General features: G+C 52.3%; 2 non-coding genes and 1 pseudogene across 2 annotated transcripts; all 3 read left to right on the top strand.

Annotated features, from left to right (window-relative positions):
- Positions 1-5,963: 5,963 nt before the first annotated feature.
- LOC123730580 (uncharacterized) lies at positions 5,964-6,140 on the top strand (annotated as a pseudogene).
- Positions 6,141-6,590: 450 nt separating this feature from the next.
- On the top strand, positions 6,591-6,707 carry LOC123730620 (U5 spliceosomal RNA). The gene has a single exon (XR_006762055.1). It is a non-coding gene; the product is annotated as a U5 spliceosomal RNA (small nuclear RNA).
- Positions 6,708-15,549: 8,842 nt separating this feature from the next.
- On the top strand, positions 15,550-15,666 carry LOC123730619 (U5 spliceosomal RNA). Its single transcript, XR_006762054.1, has one exon. It is a non-coding gene; the product is annotated as a U5 spliceosomal RNA (small nuclear RNA).
- The last annotated feature ends 2,730 nt before the right edge of the window (positions 15,667-18,396 follow it).

Here is an 18,396-nt window from a genome sequence, read left to right as displayed (position 1 = left end):
AGGTGCACCAGCACCTGTAGGGTGAGTTAAAGGCCCTCTGGTCCTTTTTCTTTAGTTATTTAATTTATTTTGTGTTTTTCCCCCTGCTTGTCCTGTTTTGCATCTCTCCTCCCCCGTGTATCCTATGGTCCCCTCCTTAGCTCCTCCCATTGTCTTCAGTTGTGTGTTGTCTGCTAGCTTTAGCTTAGCCTGGCCTGCTAGCCTCCTGGCCCCTTAGGCGTGGCAGGCATTGTTTGACTGTCTTTTCTTTGTTCCCATCCACCTTGCACCCTTAGTTTATCTCCCAAATTGCCTTTTGTTCAGTTTCTTGTTGTTTGTGTTGCCAACTGAGGGACCTTTTGCTGGCTAGCCTGCTAGCTGGTTAGCTTAGCCTGGCCTGCTAGCCTTCTTGTCCCTCAAGTTTGGGCAGGTGTTTGTTAGTCAGTGTGTCCTTGTTCCCCTTTTACCTTAAATTATTTTGTTTCATTAGTCTTACCCCCTAGTTCGTCGCCCTTTTGGTTGTTTGTTTTTGTTGTGAGGCCTCTTGGCTGATGGGCCTGCTAGCTGGCTAGCCTGGCCTGGCCTGCTGGTGAGGCATGCTAGCCTTTTTGTTCCTCATGCTTGGTAGGTGTTGTTAGTCAGTTTGTCTTTTTGTTGTTGTCATCCCTTCACTTCCCTTTTACCTTAATTAATTTGTTTTGTTAGTCTTACCCCCTAGTTTGTGTGCCTTGTTTGTTTTTGTTTTGAGGCCTCTTGGCTGGTGGGCCTGCCAGCTGGTAGGCTTAGCCTGGCCTGCTAGCATTCTAGCCTTTAGTTTGTTTGTGTGGTTTATTTTTGGGTCCCCCCCCCCCTTTGTGGAAAACAAAAAATTCCCCTCCTAGTGTTCCTTCCCATGGTTAATAAGATTAGTTGGGTGCTGTGCTAGTTTGTTGTGTGTTCCGTGGTGCTGGTAGGCCCTGCCAGCTTCCTCGGTTGTCTTTCACCCCTTCCCTTTTTCCCAACCCCCACTCCCAACACCCTTTCCCTTCCCCCACCCCCCCTTCCTTCCTTTCCCCTTCCCCTCCCCCCCCTTTTTCACTGGTGTTGGGCTGTAAAGGGATTGGGCCTCCATCATGTCAGCAGCACAGGTTGGCATGAGGAGGCACCATGCAGTGCGCCTCCTCTTAAAGGAGAAGGGAGGAAAAATAATGGAGTTATCCCGATTGGATTTCTCCAGAAAATTCCTCCAGAAAGAGCTCGGTTTCCATCCCGCGCAGGTAAACTGCAGCTTTGCTAACGCCAGCTTCCTGCGGGAGTTCTGGGGGCAACTCCCTGAACACCCAGGGGTCCCTCACAGCAATGTTTGATGTGACCAAGCTGACGGACAATAGCATTAAAACCGTTATTGTCCGTATGTACAATGAAACCGTACAGCTGGAAGACGTTGCAGTATGGCTGGGCAGGTACTGCAATGTGAAGGGGCCCTTGGTCCAGGTGAAGGATCCCGATGGGATCTGGACAGGGGCCTGGAGGGTTACTGTCCAGCAGAGGGAGGACCCTGGGGGCTATGGTGGGTTGAAAGCCATCCCATCCACCATAGTCCTCGGAGAGAATAGAGGCCATGTTCACTACCAGGACCAGCCCAAGCTGTGCTGTAAGTGTGGTGAACATGACCACCTTGCAGAGGCCTGTAAAAAGGTTGTCTGTATGAAGTGCTGGGAGGTGGGCAAGAATGGAAGGTCGTGCAACCTCTGTGGCGAGCGGTCCCACCTCATCCGCGGCTGCCCCTTCTCCTGGGCCGAAAGGAGGGAGACGGCGGCCGCGGACCGGGCTTCGGAGCGCCAAGGGGAGGGAACGGCAGTTGCCGAGGAGGTGGTGGTGGAGCCGGTGGTAGTCGATGGCGCGGAAGGTGCGTGGTGGAAAAAGTGGGAGGAGAGGACAAACCCCCCCCAATCCCCCTGCCCCAGATTAATGTGACCCCTGAAGGAGAAAGGGACGAGAAAGACGGTCCCGGAGAGATCTTGAGTGAGAACTCCCCAAGTGGGTCAAACAGTATGGAGACTGTGTCGGAAAGAGATATGGGAGAGGGGGTGGAGATTCTGGAGGAACACCTCCCCCCACGAAAAAGAAATGCTGAGGAGCTCTCCGACCCTGAACAAGGTGACGAGAAAAAGGGCAAGGTGGAATGGGAGAGCTTCCAGGGGGAGGAAGAACCCAGAACCTTCCCCCCCAACTCCCCCAACACAATCTCCTTTTTAAGTCCTGTTTTAACCTCCTCTCCCTGCCATCCCCCGTTACCCTGGCGGGAGAGAGGGGAAGCACTAGAAAAGTAACCCCCTTTTAACTGTTTAAATGCCTTTTCTTTTAAGCACTGTTTTTACTCACCCCTTTTATGGCTTTTAACATCACCACTATAAATGTGAGAAGCATAAAAACAGAAAGAAGAGCACAGTCGGTTTTATCCTTTTTAGAAAGGTTTAATTCAGATGTGTTTTTATTACAGGAGTGTGGTCTACCCTTTTTATAGGAAATGGGAGGACAAGTGGCAGCATGGGCCCTCCATTTGGAGTGGCTCAAATTTTAATAAAAACGACGGTGTTGCCATTTTAATCAAGACCCCACAGGTGGTGGTGAGGGGGAGCACGGTGGTGGTGCTCTTTTAGCCAATTGTACTTTTATGGGGAGAGATTTTAACGACAAACATGACCGGTGCGCACTTTTAGAAGATTTGCAGTCCCACATGCTAGGGAGGGATCCTCTAGTGGTGGGTGGGGATTTTAATTGTGTTTTAAATAGAGCAGACAGGAGAGGGGCGGGAGAGGATTTTAAGGTAGATAGGTCAAGTGTTTTATTGCAAGGGCTGTGCAGGGATTTTAAACTGACTGACTGTTTTAAAACCCTGCATCCAAGAGAGGAGGGCTTCACCTGGACCAGTGGTGACGGCACCAGAGCCTCTCGCATTGACTATCTGTTTACCCGGGACTGCCCCCCAACTGATGCTAGAATAACCCCTGCCTTTTTCTCAGATCACGTAATGCTGACGTGCACCCTTTCACTAACTTCGGGTGTGACTGTGGGAAGAGGGCCCTGGAAATTGAACTGTTCCCTTTTAGAAGATGATAGAGTAGTTAGCCAGTACAGGGAGCAGTTCAGCCAGTGGCAGACGCTACAGGACTTCTTTGACACACGAGCACAATGGTGGGAAATGGTGAAGGGTAGGACGAGGACTTTCTTTAGAGAGATAGGAAAGAAGAAAAGTAAAGAAAAAGATAGATGCATGGTGGGACTGCAAAAGCGACTGGAAAGGTATTTTAATCTAGGCCAACAGGGCTTTGATTTTAACCACGAAATTAAACAAGTTAAAAAGGAAATGGCACTTTTAGCAGAACAAAAAAGCAAAGGGGTTATTTTAAGAAGCAAGGAAAGGGAACTAGAAGAGGGGGAGAAGTGCACAAGGTACTTTTTAAGAAAATAGTTAGTTAGGGTAGGATAATGATGGGTTTTTAAAAACAGACACAGAAGGAATGGGAAAAGTAGTCGAGGATTTTTATGGGGAACTGTTTGGGGTAAAAGATGTATGCGAGGAAACAATGGGGGACGTTTTAACATACATTGACAAGACCTTACCCAACACAGACGACCTGACAGAAATTGACCAAGGACTGAAGCATTTTAAGAGGGGTAAGTCACCGGGGGAGGACGGCCTGACCTTTTGGGATGTTTTAGCCGACAAACTTTTGACTGTTTTTACTGACTTTGAACACCTTGACAGACTACCTGACAGTTTTAGAGTGGGGATCGTGACTCTTTTATATAAGAAAAACGACAGGACGGACCTGGAGACCGATAACCCTTTTAAATTTTGATTGTAAACTTTTTACCAAGGTTTTAACACTCAGAATGTCTTCTGTTTTAGGGGAGGTGATCCACCCGGATCAAACCTGTGCCATTCCCGGACAGAAATATGCGGCTTGTAGTCCTAAATTTAGATTTTGAAAAAGCCTTTGATCGGGTCTCGCACCAGTACCTCTTCAAGGTACTGCAAAAAATGGGTTTCCCGGACAGGTTCTTAGCTTGGGTGGGACTGCTGTACGGGGACATCACCAGCAAAATCCTTGTAAATGGGCATCTGTCAAAAGCAGTGGGAGTACACTGCGGCGTCCGTCAGGGCTGTCCGTTATCTCCCCTTCTGTTTGTGGCCTGTATCGAACCACTGGCACAGGTCTTGAGAAGGGACCAACGGATCCGGGGAGTGGGGGGATGACCGCCAAGTGCGTATTTTACATGGACGACGGCAGCATTTTATGCACCGACCTTTTATCCGTCGACAGGACCCTGGACAGGACTGACTGGTACGGACGAGCGTCTGGGGCGAGACTGAACAGAGACAAGACAGAGGCCCAATTTTTCGGACCGTGGGCAGACCCAGACTTGACCAGACTACCACTGACTGTGAAAACGACGGACATAAGGGTACTTGGGGTAAAGTTTGACCAGGAGGGAGGAGGGAGAGGTAATTGGAGTGGGATCCTGGGGACAGGAAGACGGATTTTGGGGACTACGACAGCTGACTTTTGAGGGCAAGGTTTTAATCATTAAAGCAGTGATTTTACCTGTGCTTTTATTAATCAGTTCTGTTTTTATCCCCCTAGGAGAACTATTTTAGCCCTGGAGCGGATGCTGTTTTACTTCTTGTGGGGGAGCAAGTGGGAGGGGCTGAGGAGGGAGGTGGTCAAGAGGCCCAGGTCCAAGGGGGGGAAAGGCTTGCCTGACCTCTACTTGTTCCTGGGCAGCCGCTACACAGCGTTACACCTTACTCTTGCCACCTCCCCGGCCACCAATAAGACTCAGGCCCTCGCACGGTTCTGGCTGGGATCTTACCTCAGGACTCTGAGGCTGATCCCAGTCGACCTGCGAGCCCCAGTCTCTTTCCTGCTCCCCACACACTACGCCCAGCTCCAGAAGTTAAGAAATTTTAAATTGGAAAAAGAAGCAGTCACAGTTTTAACTAAACACGGCTCTCGTCTCTCTCTTGTGCAGGATCGGGAACCAGTGCGCGGGCGAGCCCACAACGGTTTGGCGTAATGTGGCCCATCCTGCTCTCCTGAATCAGCACCGGGACCTGTCCTGGATGGTCGCCCACAAGATCCTCCCGGTCAGGGCCATTATGCACTCCCGGGGCATGGCGAGGACATCCGCGTGCCCCCGACCAGGCTGTGGCCAAGAAGAGTCGGTGAGGCACTTGCTCTGGGAGTGCAGAGCCGCCAGGGACCTGTGGAAGGAAGTAGGCCCCCTGATCTCCTCGTGTCTGCCAGCAGGGGAGGACCTAACGCCCCAGCTCGTGCTGGATGGGGTGGGCCGAAGGCCCATTCCATCAAAGGCCTTCACCAAGCTCTGGTCCACCCTCACGTGTCTGAAGGCAGCACTGTGGTCCTCACCGCAACCTGCTGGTAGCGAAACAGGTTGGCACCACCCCCCAGGCAGTGGCCATGGTAGCCACAGAGGCCCTGGGGTGGTACAGAAGGAAGGGGGCCTCGACCCCAGGCGAAGGGTCCCCCACAACACCCAAGGTCCCTGCGGCCATGGCCTGACAGCGCTGCGGCGCCTAGGGCGACGCACCTAGGGGAGGGATCTCCTCTGGGCGGGACGATGACTGATTCGGAAGAGCAGGAGGAGGCAAGTTTGATAAGGACTCACCCCGCCCCTGTACAAAGGACCGAAAACAGCTTTTTAACAAGTGACTTTTTAAACACATTTTTTGTCTTAAAAATGTTTTTCCTTTTTAAATCATTTGTACACATTTTAAATGGCCTTTACAGATTTGATGTTTTATACAACGAAAAGTACTTTCATTAATGGTTGTTTTTATTGGTGCAAACAACATGTACTTTTTAACAAATTCAAATGTAACTCAAATGCTGTGTTTTATGCCTCCATGCTGTTTGTTTGTGCATAAATGATGTAAAAATATAAATATGAGCTGTTTTTAAAGGAACTGTGACAATAAAACTTTTCCAAAAGAAAAAAATCTGTTCTTATCAGTTTAATATCTGATACGTCCCCCATCGGGGGACTACATATTAAATGGATTTTTTCGAACAGGGAGTCGGAAATGGGGCTTGCTCCGTCCGCTCCACGCATCGACCCGGTATTGCAGTACCTCCGGGAACGGTGCAACACTTTTCTCCCATTGTCAAGGAAAAGAAATACACCAAGCTATGTAAAACAGCTAGCAGAAGAAGAGAAGGAATGAAAAAAGAAGAATCATCCAAACTGAAACAAGTGCGAAGCCCCCTTCATGGGGGTCCCCCGTTTTCCCGCCATTTTACTTTAAAAAAAAATAACATTGGCCAGGATTGTGTGTGTGTGTGTGTGTTTTTGAGCCCCCCCAAAAAATACAATCACTTCACCAGGATTGTGTGTGTGTGTGTGTGTGTGTTTTTGAGCCCCCCCCAAAAATACAATCACTTCACCAGGATTGTCTATCTATCTGTCTGTCTGTCTGTCTGTCTGTCTGTGACTTTTTACCCACAGCCCTCGAAAACTTGGAAGAGTGGGTTCGGGGACCACCCGCGGGGACCCGGCCTAGAGTGCACCGTGTGTGTCTCGGGCCCCGACCTCTGACTTCCATACGACTCTGGTTTCTCTTCATTACGCACAAGCCTTTCGCCTTTTACTAAAGACTTCCGTGGAGAGGAACACTTACGAGTTCAACGTATTTTTGGAAGGGCTTTGCTTCTGGCAGAGCCCGGTATCTTGTTTCAAGAGAAATTGACAGAGATGACGCCGAGACTTTTTGCTCAGGCGTTTGACTTGAAGCCGGCTGACCGACCGGCGTATTTTTTCCACTCAAAGTAGTCGCTCGGGCAATTGAGTTCAAGCCCGACGATGACTGGTGTATTTGCCGGGCATTGAACAAATAGTCGCACTAGGATTAAAGAGCTAGTGACCTAACGACGCATTAGCGACTTTTAAAAAAAAACACACCCGCCTGTCACCAGGGAAGCGTTGGGTGAGGAGGAGCCAACTTTTGCCAAACCGATGAGGTCTGCCGAGGCCCCGGGGCCCGGCGGGTGCAGGGGTCAATTTGTGGGTTATCGCTTCTCGGCCTTTTGGCTCAGATCAAGCTTGGTACCGAGGTGCCCCAGAGCCCGCTGAGCCAAAAGGTCGAAGGAAGGCAGGAGGGAGGAAAGTTTTTTGTTTTTGTGCGGCTTCTTTTTGAAGAGAGTTGTTTTCTTTACCGAAGAACATGGAGGAGAATATCCCGAACAGGACTGTTCCGGGGTCGGACTGGCCAACACGGCAAGATTTGCGTGGAAGGATAAGGAGGTGGAGCAATTCGGGAGGGAAACGTTCGGGAGAACTATCCTGATGGGTTTGCTCAAGCTTGGGGTAAAGGACGTTTTATGCCTCCAGGACAATCCATTAGAGGGCGCGTATGATGTTAGTTTCCATACGGAGAAGCAGCATGAGGAGACGATGCGGAAGGTGAGGGATTTAGTGGACGTACGACCTATGTGTCACTATGCGGTGAAGAGCTTGGCAAAGACCAATTTTAGGTTTGTGACGGTCACTATGTATAACCCTCACGTGAAGGAAGAAGAGGTGAGGACTTTCCTGGGGAGATATATGGACAACATCTCCTCAGGAAGGCTCCTCAAGGACTCACTAGGGTTTTGGACTGGGAAGAGAGGGTATCAGGCCCTTCTTAGAGAAGACCCAGGGGGCCTGGGAGGCTACCTCCATCCTCCGGCGATGTTCTCCCTGGGGGCTGACAGGGGGACGTTGTACTATGCACGTCAGCCCCCGTTCTGCAGGCGCTGTATGGCCTATGGTCATATCCTCGCCTCGTGCAGCATAAAGAAATGCAGGTATTGTGGATCTGCCGAGCACGAGGCGAGGAACTGTGACGCGCCGAAGGCATGTCACGGGTGTGGCATGCTGACGCACCTGTGGCGTGGATGCCCGGCGCGTCAGCGGTCATACGCGTCTGCAGCAGGGGGGGGAGCGAGAGCGGAGGATGGGGGAAGAAGAGGAGAGGAACAAGAGGAAAGAAAAGGCACGGAGGAAAAGGACACAGTGCGGGAGAAGGAAGGAACGACAGCAGGAGCAGAAGAAGAAAAGGAAGAAGTGGACACGGTGGAATCGGAGGGGCGGGAGGCTGAAGGAGAGGAGGAGCAGGAGGCTGAAGGAGAGAAGGAGCAGGAGGAGGAAGGAGATAAGAGAGTGGAGGGGTCGGAGAAGACAGCGGTGGAGAAGGAGACGGAGAAGGAAACAGAGAGGGAGGAGATAGAGAAGACGGCGGTGGAGAAGAAAGAGACAGAAAGGAAGGAGACAGGGAAGAAGGTGGTGGAGAAGAAAGAGACAGAAAGGAAGGAGACAGGGAAGAAGGTGGTGGAGAAGAAAGAGACAGAAAGGAAGGAGACAGGGAAGAAGGTGGTGGAGAAGAAAGAGACAGAAAGGAAGGAGACAGGGAAGAAGGTGGTGGAGAAGAAAGAAACAGAAAGGGAGGAGAAAGAGAAGGCAGTGGTGGCGGGACCAGTAGGAGAAGGAGTGAAGGAGTGGGGGGACAGTAAAGAGGTGAGATCACGGGTGGAGGAGCTGAGGGAGATGGTGGGGGGGCTGCCGGACAATATGAACGAAGCGAGGGGGGGGCTGACGGACGCAGAAAGGGATGTTCCCAGGAAACTTCACCAGAAGCTAGTGACCTAACGACGCATTAGCGACTTTTTAAAAAAAACACACCCGCCTGTCACCAGGGAAGCGTTGGGTGAGGAGGAGCCAACTTTTGCCAAACCGATGAGGTCTGCCGAGGCCCCCGGGGGCCCGGCGGGTGCAGGGGTCAATTTGTGGGTTATCGCTTCTCGGCCTTTTGGCTCAGATCAAGCTTGGTACCGAGGTGCCCCAGAGCTCGCTGAGTCAAAAGGTCGACGACAGGAGAGCGGTAAGTTTTTTTTAATTTTTGGGTATTGTATCTCGGCCATTTTGTTCTTTGTTTATCTTTTTAGGGTTTTTTTCCCTTTCTGAGAAGGAAGCAAGAGAGGAGTCGAGGGCGCCAATCTCCTAGCAGAGATGGCGCAAAATACTTCATACAGGTCGGTCCCTGTGATCGGGCTTGCAAACACGGTTCGTTTTTCGTGGAAGAACAAGGAGTTGGATCCGTTTGGACGGGAAACATTTGGAAGGACTATCTTGATTGGAATCTTCAAGCTGTCAGTTAAGGACGTGTTTTGCCTACAAGGGAACTAATTGGAAGGAGCTTTTGACGTGGCATTACACACAGAAGAAAAACACAAGGAGGTACTAAGAAAGGCGAAAGCAGTGGGAGGCACGAAGCCAATGTGCAATTATGAGGTGACCAGCCTTGCGAGGAATAATTACAGGGTTGTAACTGTAAACATGTACAATCCGTATGTCAAAGATGAGGAGGTGAGGGCCTTTCTGGGGAGATATATGGATAATGTCTCCTCAGCAAGGGCCCTCAAAGATTCACTTGGATTTTGGAGTGGCCGAAGGGGTTTCCAGGCCCTCCTCAGGGAGGACCCGAAGGGGCTGGGTGGCTACCTTCATCCCCCGGCAATGTTCTCCCTGGGGGCTGACAGGGGGACATTATTTTATGCACGTCAGCCCCCGTTTTGCAGGCGCTGTATGGCCTACGGTCATATCCTAGCCTCGTGCAGCACGAGAAAATGCCGATTTTGTGGATCTGGAGAGCACGAGTCTTGGGACTGTGACGAGCCGAAGGCGTGCCACGGGTGTGGCTCATCCGCACACCTGTGGCGGGGATGCCCGGCTCGTCAGCGGTCATACGCGTCTGCAGCTGGAGGGGGGACAGGAGCGGGGGATGGGGGAAGAAGAGGAGGGGGAGGAGGCCAAGAACAAGACCCGACTACAGGCCCAGAGGTGAAGGCCTCAGAGGAGGGAAGAGCGGCAGAAGGAAGAGATGGAGATGGCAAGGGAGCAGGAGAACCAGGAGGAGAGAAAGGAAAGGAAGCAGGAAGAAGCAAGGAAGTGGAGGAGCCAGAGAGAGCAGCAGAGGAGGAAGAGGTGGGGAAGAAGGAGACGGCGGAAGGACCAGAAGACGAGGAGGAGGGGGAGGGTGGGAGGGAGTGGGGGGACAGCATAACATCAAGTGCCCTAGTGGAGGAGATGAGGGGAATGGTGGAGGAGCTGGGGGGAGGGGGGGTGGTGTTTCCCCGCTACACCAAACACCGAAAAAAAAGAAAGGAAAAAGGAAGGGGGGCTCGGAGGACAGCGAGAGGGGGGAGGGGGTGGCCAAGCGAGCGATGGGGCTGGGAGAAAAATCTGTGTCCTCGCTGGCTTCCCCAGCCCCTCAACTCCAGGGGGTTGTGGAACAACCCAACAAGGATGGGGGGGGACGCTGTTCTTGATTGAGGACATGGGCTCTCCCACTCTCTTCCCAACAAGTTACGAGGAGGGGGAAGTGGAGGAGGTGGGGGGTCAACCCAGGGTACAGGAAACTCAGCGGCCAAACACCATTCCATCATCCTGGATTGGTGGGATGGAGGAAGACGGGGGGACGTCGGGAGTGCGGAGGGAGTCCCCGCCGGTGGAGATGGAGCAGGGGAGCATCGGGTGAGCCTCCTGTTTTTGTTTTCATTGGGTTTAGTATTTGGGTGATGTTAGGTTGTTTTGTATTGATTTTAATTTAATTTTCTTTCAAGATGATTACTTTTGTTAGCTTAAATGTAAGAGGGTTAAGGGATTTTGTTAAGAGGAGGGCGGTGTTTAGTTTTCTAGAAGGGGTGGGTTTTGATTTCTGTTTTCTACAGGAAGTTCACCTGAGGGATGGTGGGGATGTCAATAGGTTTAGAAGGGAGTGGGACAAGGGAGAGTCGGTTTGGGGGATCGGGGGAGTGCACTCATCGGGGGTAAGGATTTTGTGTGGGCACAGAGATGTAAAGGTGGAGGGTTCTTTTGTGGTTATGCAGGGGAGGGTTATGGGGATGGATGTCACTTTTAGGGATAGTAGGTATAGGTTAGTGGTGGTGTATGGGCCACAGGTGGCGGCAGACAGGAGGGAGATGGTGGACTGTCTGACGCCCCTGTGTGTTACAAATAGGCACTTAGTGATAGGGGGGATTTTAATATAGATTTAGGGGTAGGGGGTGATAGTAGTGCAGGCTCCATCACCGGGCTTATGGCTTGCCATGGTCTGGTTGATGGAGGCCTGCACACTACTCCGACAATGGCGGGTCCCACATGGCGCAACTCTCGGGGGTTGCGCGGAGGCTCGACTATATTTTTCTATCTAGGTCTTTGGGTCAGTTGTCTGGGCGGCTGTTGCCTGTTTTCTTCTCAGATCACGACGGGGTGCTCCTGCAGGTGGGGCCGCCAGTCTGCCTCTTCGGTAGGGGGTACTGGAAATTAGATCGGGATGTGCTGGAGGAGCAAGCTTTCGTCGACACCTTTTTGGTTTCTTTCGGGGCTTGAAGGCCTCCGGTCCATGTGCGAGGGGTGTTAGAGTGGTGGGATTTAGTTAAGGTAAGGATTAGGGCTTTTATAATAGGATATTGTAAGAGGAAAAAAAGGGAGGAAAGGAGGGAGGTGGATCGTATCCAAAGGTTGCTCGAACTCGAGTACGAGGCAGGCAACCTCGGCGGGTCGATTGACTGAGAGAGATCCACTGACCTGAAGGCGCAGCTCAGGGAGCTGCAGGAGCGGAAGGCTCGAGCTTTCCTGGAGCGTGCGCATAATAGCTTTCTAGAACATAATGAGACTTGTTCCGCTATGTTCTTTAAGTCGGTTAGGGGCAGACAGAGTAGGAAGATAATGCATGGGGTGAGGAAAGAAGATGGTAGCATAGTTAGAAAACCGGAGGAAATGGTCAGGGTAACAACTGATCATTTCCGAGGTTTATTTAAAGAGAGGGTAATAGATGTAGAGCAGGGAAATGTGTTTTTAGAACACTTGTCCTGGCGATTGCCGGAGGACATTAGAGACGTGATGGAGGCTCAGATCTCCCTCGAGGAGGTTGAGAGTGCTCTCAGGAGGATGGGAAAAGGGAAGGTGCCTGGGATGGATGGGCTGCCGGCCGAGTTTTACCTCAAGTTTTGGGGTATAATTGGACCAGTGGTCCTCGAAGTCTTGAAGGCCATCCTTGAGACGGGGGTCCCGGGGGGGATCAATGGCTGTTGGGGTGCTGTCACTTCTTTACAAGAAGGGGGAAGTAACTGACCTTGGCAACTGGCGGCCGTTGACCATGCTGTGCGTAGACTATAAGTTGTTAGCAAAGGTCTTAGCGGACCGGTTACGCACAGCCCTTCCCTACGTCGTCCATGAGGATCAGACGTGCGGGGTAGAGGGCCGCTCGATTAGATGGAACCTACAGTTGATTAGGGACTCCATCGCTTGGGTAGAAGATAGAGGGCTGCCTTTAATGGTAGCAGCGCTAGATCAGGCGAAAGCCTTTGATCGCGTGAATAGATCTTTTCTATTCAGGGTGTTAGGTAGATTAGGATTTTGGGGAAAAGTTTATAGGATGGATCCGTACTTTATATGTCGGAGCGGGGTGCCGGGTTAGCGTTAACAGTCACTTAGGTGACGTTTTTGACCTCTCGTCTGGGGTCAGGCAGAGATGCCCGCTCTCGGCTCTCCTCTTCTGTACATGGAGCCTCTGGGGGCTGCCATTAGGGCAGACACAGGGGTGGAGGGCTTGCTGATTCCTGGAAGTGGCGGTCTCCGTGTAAAGTTGACCCAGTACGCCGACGACACCTCCTTGCTGCTTTGCAAGGACTCGTGCCTGATGAGGTCCCTTGCCATCAGTGGGGGATTTCACCCGAGCGCCGGGGGCGGTTCTTAACCATGCGAAGTCTTCCGTTAAGTTTTTCGGAAGATGGAGTGGTAGGACGGATGTGCCCGGAGGGTTCTCTCTCTGTAACGGGGCCGAGGATACTCGGGGTCCATTTTGAGACCTCCGGCTCAGCGACGCTGAACTGGAACATGGGCATCGCAGTGGTACAGAGGAAGCTAGCGATGTGGAGGGCTAGGTCTTTGTCCTTTTTAGGCAAGGTCCTGGTTCTCAAGGTGGATGTATTGCCATCTCTATTGTACTTGGCGTACATCTACCCATTGCCGGCTAGTCTGAGGAGGCCTCTAGTGAGGCTGGTGTTTCAGTTCATGTGGGGTGGCAGGTACGAGTGGGTCGCCAGGGCACGCATGCTCTGTCCCATCGGGGAGGGAGGTAGGGGGGTACCACATCTCCCCCTCAAGCTGGACGCAATTTTGTTTCTTTTTGTTGACGGAGCTTGCTCAGCCAGTAATACACCCGTCCGGTTACCTCCTGCGGGTGTTCTTCTCGTATCAGGCGAGAAGCGTAATGGTGTGGTCTAACACGGGTCTTCGGGCGGAACAGCTGCCGTGGCACTTTGGCCATGCGGCCAAGTGGCTGCGTGTGCACCCCGAGGTTGAAGTCGCCCGAGTAGGTTTAGATCACAGGCACCTGTACGAGGAGGTCAGACGGGCAGTAAGTCCAGCACCTGTAGTGGGCATCCCGGCAGTGGTCTGGGAGGGAGTGCAGGCGCGGGGTCTGGACAACAGGCTCAAGGACCTGAATTGGTTGAGCCTCCACAAGTGTTTGCCGGTGCGCTCCACCATGTACCGGCATAGCTTGGCGCGATCCCCCACCTGCCCAAGAACTTCTTGTGGCAGGGAGGAGACTGTGCGCCATGTCTTTGGGACTGTGCCATTGCCGGAGTAGTATGGGCGAAGGCACGGGTGTTGTTAGGAAGGGTTAGAGGTGATTTTGTGTTGACTTGGGCTAGGTTAGAGAGAGGTGTAGGGAGAGCGAGGGGGACGGATAGGGATAGGTTTCTGATCTGGCTTCTCATGAGCCTCTTTAAGTGGGGGCTGTGGGAAGCCAGGCAGAACATGGTCAAGACAGGGAGAGATTGGGGGGTGGAAGGAATAGTGAGGAGGATGGAAGGCGATTTGAGGGGGAGGATGAAGAGGGAGGAGAGGAAGTGGGGGCAGCACGCTGCCCGGGAGAGATGGAAGGGGGGATTAGGGCTGGGGTTATTTTAGAATAGGGACGGGAAAGGTAGTGTGTAGGATGACGGGGAGGGATGATGCTTATTTGAATTAGAATGAAAATTATGATTTTGTAAAGTATGAATGGTATTGACGGTAATAAATTAAAAACGGAAGCGGGAGGAAAAAAAGGAAAAGAAGACTACAGCATAGTGGAAACGGAAGGGCAGGAGGCTGAAGGAGAGAAAGAGGAGGAAGGAGACAGGAGAGTGGAGGGGCCGGAGAAGACGGCGGTGGAGAGGAAGGAGACGGAGAAGGGAACAGAGAGGGAGGAGACTGGGAAGAAGGCGGTGGAGAAAAAAGAGACAGAAAGGAAGGAGACCGGGAAGAAGGTGGTGGAGAAGAAAGAGACAGAAAGGAAGGAGACAGGGAAGAAGGTGGTGGAGAAGAAAGAGACAGAAAGGGAGGAGACAGAGAAGGCAGTGGTGGCGGGACCAGTAGGAGAAGGAGTGAAGGAGTGGGGGGACAGTAAAGAGGTGAGATCACGGGTGGAGGAGCTAAGGGAGATGGTGGGGGGCTGCCAGACAATATGAACGAAGCGAGGGGGGGGCTGACGGACGCGGAAAGGAATGTTCCCTGGCTGCGCCCTCCACCAATAAAGAGACCGAAGAAGGGGGAGCGCCCGGACAGCAGGAGGAAGAAGGGTGGTAAAAGGGTGGTGGTGGGGGGAAGGGCAGGGGGAGAGGTTGCAGGGCTCTCGTGGGCTCCCTCTTCTTCATGTGTTTTTATACCCCTGGCAGAGCTGGACCTACCAGGCATGGCCCAGGAATGGGGGATGGAGGAAGGAGCAAGTTTCCTGTTTGGGGGCATGGGGTGCTCGAGCCGGAGCCCGGAGGAGGGGGGGTGGTGGATTTGAGTGGGGGGCACAAGACACAGAGTGTGGGTGTGCCGGGTATTGGTGTTGTTTCCAGGGGAGAGGGGATGGTGGCCGAAGGAGGAGCGTCAGGAGTGGAGGAGGCGTCCCCGTCGGTCGGGAGTATAGGGTGAGTTTCTTTGGGTATTTGATGTGGGTATGGGTTTTGGTTTTTAGGTGGGAAGGGAAGACGAGTCTTTGTTTTGGGGTTTTAGTGTTTGTGATATAGTTTAAAAATGCCTAGTTATGATTTTTGATTGATATATGGTTTTGTATTGAAAGGCATTGAACGTAATAAATATATTTTATTTAAAAAAATCAAAAAAAATCTGTGTTTTTGAGCCCCCCCAAAAAATACAATCACTTCACCAGGATTGTGTGTGTGTGTGTGTGTGTGTGTGTGTGTGTGTGTGTGTGTGTGTGTGTGTGTGTGTGTGTGTGTTTTTGAGCCCCCCCCAAAAAATATAATCACTTCACCAGGATTGTGTGTGTGTGTGTGTGTGTGTGTTTTTGAGCCCCCCCCAAAAATACAATCACTTCACCAGGATTGTCTATCTGTCTGTCTGTCTGTCTGTGACTTTTTACCCACAGCCCTCGAAAACTTGGAAGAGTGGGTTCGGGGACCACCCGCGGGGACCCGGCCTAGAGTGCACCGTGTGTGTCTCGGGCCCCGACCTCTGACTTCCATACGACTCTGGTTTCTCTTCATTACGCACAAGCCTTTCGCCTTTTACTAAAGACTTCCGTGGAGAGGAACACTTACGAGTTCAACGTATTTTTGGAAGGGCTTTGCTTCTGGCAGAGCCCGGTATCTTGTTTCAAGAGAAATTGACAGAGATGACGCCGAGACTTTTTGCTCAGGCGTTTGACTTGAAGCCGGCTGACCGACCTGCGTATTTTTTCCACTCAAAGTAGTCGCTCGGGCAATTGAGTTCAAGCCCGACGATGACTGGTGTATTTGCCGGGCATTGAACAAATAGTCGCACTAGGATTAAAGAGCTAGTGACCTAACGACGCATTAGCGACTTTTAAAAAAAAACACACCCGCCTGTCACCAGGGAAGCGTTGGGTGAGGAGGAGCCAACTTTTGCCAAACCGATGAGGTCTGCCGAGGCCCCCGGGGGCCCGGCGGGTGCAGGGGTCAATTTGTGGGTTATCGCTTCTCGGCCTTTTGGCTCAGATCAAGCTTGGTACCGAGGTGCCCCAAAGCCTGCTGAGTCAAAAGGTCGAAGGTAGGAGGGCGATAGAAAGTATTTTTGAATATTTTTGTAAAAATATCACAATTCTGCCATTTTGTGTTTTTTGTTATAATTTTTTCTTTTTTCTGGAAGACAGCAAGAGAGGAGCGGAGTCGAGAGTGTCATTCTCCTTGCGGAGATGACGCAAAATTCTGCAAATAGGTCGGTCCCAGGGATCGGACTGGCGAATACCATCAGGTTTGCATGGAAAGAGAAGGATGTTGATCCATTTGGAAGGACAATCCTGATGGGAATACTAAAGCTGACGGTACGGGACGTGTTTTGCCTCCAAGGCAACTCGTTGGAAGGAGCGTTTGACGTAGCTTTTTTCACGGAAAGTAAGCACGATGAGATCCTTAAAAAGGTGAGAGCGGTGGGAGATACGAGGCCGATGTGCCATTATGAGGTGAAGAGTTTGGCAAGAAACAATTTCCGGGTTGTAACTGTCAACATTTATAACCCATACGTGAAGGATGAGGAGGTGAGGGCCTTCTTGGGGCGGTACATGGACAATGTATCGTCGGCAAGGCACCTCAAGGATTCTCTTGGGTTTTGGAACGGGAGGAGAGGTTTTCAGGCCCTCCTCAGGGAGGATCCTAAAGGACTGGGTGGGTACCTTCATCCCCCAGCTATGTTCTCCCTGGGGGCTGACAAGGGGACATTGTCTTATGCACGTCAGCCCCCGTTCTGCAGGCGCTGTATGGCCTATGGACACATCCTGGCCTCGTGCAGCACTAGAAAGTGCAGATTTTGCGGATCTGGGGAGCACGAGGCTAAGGATTGTGACGAGCCGAAGGCTTGCCACGGGTGTGGCTCAACAGCGCACCTGTGGCGGGAGTGCCCGGCTCGTCAGCGGTCATACGCGTCTGCGGCAGGAGGGGGAGCAGGAGCGGGGGATGGAGGAAGAAGAGACAGGGGAGGTGACAAAGACCCAAGCACAGGCCCAGAGAAGACGGCCACACGGAAGGAGGAGGAGAAGGAGGTGGCAGCAGGAGGCGAGGGAGGAAGAGAAGGCACGGGAGCAGAAGAAACAGAAGGACAGGAAGGAAAAGAGTAAGAAGGAAGCAATGAGCAGGCGAGAGCAACAGTGGAGGGAGAGGGGGTGAGCCAGGGGTAGGGATTGGGGGGGAGGGAGGAGGGGGGAGAGGGTGTGAGGGAGTGGGGGGGCAGTATGTCGAGCTCCCTCGTGGAAGAGATGAGGGTAATGGTGGAGGAGCTAGCGGGGAGGGAGGGGGTGTCTCCCCGCTGCCTCCAACACCGAAGAAGAAAGGGAAGAGGAGGAGCGGCTCGGCAGGCTGTGGGGGGAGGAGGGGGGCAAGCGAGTGATGGGGAGGGAAGAACGCCCTTGTCCTCGCTGTTCTCCTCGGCCCCTCAGCAGCTGGTGGAGGGAGACTCCCAGGGCATGGCGCTGGGCTGGGTGTCTGAGGGGGGATCTCAACTCCTGCTTGGGGAGTTGGGGTCCCCTGCTCTCGACCTCAGTCCAGTAGCCGACAGGGAGAGAGGAACGGAGGGTGTTGGTGGGGAACCCAGGATGCAGGGCACTCAAAAGGCCTAACACCATGCCTGCATCCTGGGTTGGAGAGATGGAGGAGGACGGGGGGACGTTGGGAGAGGAGAGGACGTTCCCACCGGATGAGACGGAGCAGGGGAGCATCAGGTGAGCCTCCTGTGTTTTTTTGTTGTTATGGGTTTATTTGTGCTGAAGTAAGGATTTTTGTTTTATAAATGATACATTCTGTTAAGTTTTTTAGTTTAAATGTAAGGGGTTTGAGGGACTTTGTTAAAGTGTGCCGAGTTTGTATTCAGCCTGGCCACGTAGTCCGGAACTGCCATGATTTTTTATGCCGGCGATGCAGAATACAAGGGCATTATGTGAGAGTGCGTCGCGAAAGCGGAAAGACCTTGCAATGGCTGTGGTGAGTGCGGCATCCGCTGCATGTGTACTGGGCCGACAGACGGTGTTGACATTGAACAACAGGAGGAGGTGGTAGAAGAGAGTGTGACAGAGGAGAGGACGGGAGGGAGAAAAAGGAGGCCAGGATGGTGAAGGAGAAGAGGGTGATGAATCTACTGTGGCAGATGGAATTGGGTCTAGCATGAACGGAGAGTTCTTGGACGCCGTCATCGAAGATGGAAAGGAGCCTGAGGGTGGAGGAGGAGTGTTGGCCAAGGATCCGTCTGAAGGTGCAGGAGGTGAAGGGTGAATCCTCTTAGAGGAAGGACTCTGTACGTGACGTGTCGACAGATTGAAGTCCAAAGAGTGAGGAAAGAAGCGAAGGAAAGGGAGACTGGTCAAGC

The sequence above is a fragment of the Salmo salar genome, chromosome ssa25, assembly GCF_905237065.1.
Source record: "Salmo salar chromosome ssa25, Ssal_v3.1, whole genome shotgun sequence".
In the NCBI taxonomy this organism is placed as follows: domain Eukaryota; kingdom Metazoa; phylum Chordata; class Actinopteri; order Salmoniformes; family Salmonidae; genus Salmo; species Salmo salar.
The sequence above is the reverse complement of the archived record's forward strand: the minus strand, read 5'-3'. Positions and strand labels throughout refer to the sequence as shown.